Consider the following 2855-nt stretch of genomic DNA (forward strand, 5'->3'; position numbering starts at 1 on the left):
AATTCAACTTAGTGTTTTTTTCCCTGGAGAGAGAGGCAGGCAAATAGGATAGGAAAGGAGAGGTGCAAATATGTATAAAGGTATTGATAATGTCTAGTATCCAAGTGAAGTTCCAGGTTCAAGTCTGTCTAAGTGTTGAGTTTTGTTACACACAGATGTTCTTTTTTTTTTTTTTTGAGCAAATATTACATAATAAAAACTTTTTTTAAGTTTATTTATTTATTTTGAGAGAGACAGAGTATGCAAGTGGGGGAGGGGCAGACAGAGAGGGAGAGGGAGGATCCCAAGCAGGCCCGCACTGCCAGCCCAGAGCTCACACATGACTTGAGCTGAGGACCCAGATGCTTAACCAACTGGGCCACCCAGGCACCCCAATAAAGACATTTTTCAAGAAAAACTGATTTTGTAAACAAGAAGGAATACTATTGAAATTCCGATTTTAGGGAACAAAAATGCTCAGTGAATTTTCATTCTACTTCTAAGAAAATCCCCAGAGCCTAAAGTTTTTGAGAGGATGGGATCCTTGAGCCTTCAGACCTTCCCATTGTACCCCCACCAGGAGATGTCCCTGACTCTGAGTCATTCAGCACCTAGGACATATAAATATGTCCGTACCCCCCCCCCCCCGACAGCACAAGTAAGCTGGAATAGTTGTTGTTGTCTGAGACTTCATCTCTCCCACTCCTAAAAGATTGCTTCAAATCTGCATGCCTCTCATTATTTTCAAAGTGTTCTGATGCTTTGGGTGTGAAAAGACTGTTTTAAAGTTCACTGGGTAAGTCTCTCTGTTTTCCTCCAGCCACGAATCCTTTTTTTTTTTTTTTTTAACCTGATTACAGAAACATTACATATTAATTGTTTAAAATGTGATTACAGGGGCACCTGGGTGGCTCAGTCGTTTGCCCGTCCGACTTCAGCTCAGGTCATGATCTCATAGTCCGTGAGTTCGAGCCCTGTGTCAGGCTCTGTGCTGACAGCTCAGAGCCTGGAGTCTGTTTCAGATTCTGTGTCTATCTTCTCTCTGCCCCTTCCCCGCTCATGCTCTGTCTCTCAAAAAAAAATGAATAAACATTAAAAAAATTTGTTTTAATAAATAAATAAAATGTGATTACAGAAAAACACAGAGATTAAAATCACTTGTAATCTCATCACCAAATATTATTACAATTGATTTTTTAGTCTATTTGCTTTCTGTCTGATTTCTGAGTATATGAATACCTACTGTTTCTTTATTTTTAAAAATAAGATCAGACTGACTGACACTTTTATATTTTGTTTAACCTTTAAGGAATATGTTTTTTTTTTTTAATGTTTATTTATTTATGGGGAGAGCAGAGAGAGAGGGAGAGAAAGAGAATCCTAAGCAGGCTCCATGCTCAGTGTAGAGCCTGATGTGGAGTTTGAGCCTGCAAACCCTGAGATGGTGACCTAAGCTGAAATCAAGAGGCAGACACTTAACTGACTGAGCTGCCCAGGCACTTCTATACTTACTAATACTTTTAAAGCCATGAAATTGAACTAAGTGAGTGAGTATAGATGAAAAAGAAAAGAGGGTCAAAGACTGACTTTTAACTAGGGGAAAATTAAAGGTTGGGCAGAAGAGGAACTAATGAGAGAGACTGAGAAAGAGCAGCCAGTGAAGTGAAAGGGAAACCGGGAGAGTATAGTGTATGGGAAGCCAGAGAAAAAGAATATTGCAAGAATACTGAGTCAATTGCTATCGATGGGTCAAGAGAAATGATCATAGGATTTAGCAACAGAACTCATTGGTGACAATGAACTATTTCCATGAACATTGTAGGCAAAAGCCTGACCGAAGTAGGTCCAAGAAGAAATAAAAGGAAAGAAAGTAGAATCAGAGAAACAGACAAATATTTGAAAGTGTTTGGTTATAAAAGAAAGGTGAAAAACGGAGGAGTAGTTGAAGAAAGTGTTTTTTTGTTTGTTATTAAAGCAAGACAACGTGTGTGAGTGCTGATGGGGAAGGTTTATCAGAGAGGAAAAATTGAGGATGCAGTAGAGAAGATGGAGAATTACTGGAGCATCATGGCATGGGTAAGAAGGGATGGGGTCTAGTGCCAAGGCAGAGGAGTTAGCCCCAAATGGAATCATGGACAATTCACTGCTCTCTTCTTGTTACAGGAGAGAAGGCATGTAGATAGGTGGTTATGCTGGGAATTTGTGGACATTCTTTTCTGGCTGTGCTTATTTCTTGGTGAAATAAGAAGAAATGTCATAATCTGAGAGTGAGAGTGGAAAAACATTGGCAGTTTAAGGAGCCAAGAAAAGGTATGAAATAGTTGTCTAGGAGAGTGCAAAAATAAATTCACTAGAGAAATGTAGTATAATTGCCAGGCATCCTCAATGACCTACTTGAAGTTCACAGTCATGAATTTAAAATAAGAGCGTTTGGCATGGTTATGTGTTTTACCCCAGGCGCACTGAATCACCTGGGCATAGATACAGAGTAGGCAGAGATATGAGATCAAGACCCAGATTTTGGTCAAATGAACAATAATTTTTCTACAATTTTATAGCTGCATTATTTTTCAAATTATTTCTTTCATGGAAAATAAGAAGAAACGTATTTTTAGCCTGGGAGTGCCAACAATGCTACTCTATCTCTGGCCCCTCATCTTGTCTATGTCCATGCAATGACCTCCCTCAGGGCTACGTGTTCCAGGCCCCTTGGAGGGTGATATATGCCCTGATGGAATGAAGGAAGGCTTGTTCTGACCTTCCCTAAAGTTGTTTAGATAACTAGTAGAGATAATATAGTTTCTTCCCCTCCCTCCCCTCTGGCTCATAGATGGTGCATGAGGTCTGTTAAATGTTAAACTCTTGACTTCACAACG

Source organism: Lynx canadensis, chromosome C1 (genome assembly GCF_007474595.2).
Source record: "Lynx canadensis isolate LIC74 chromosome C1, mLynCan4.pri.v2, whole genome shotgun sequence".
In the NCBI taxonomy this organism is placed as follows: Eukaryota; Metazoa; Chordata; class Mammalia; order Carnivora; family Felidae; genus Lynx; species Lynx canadensis.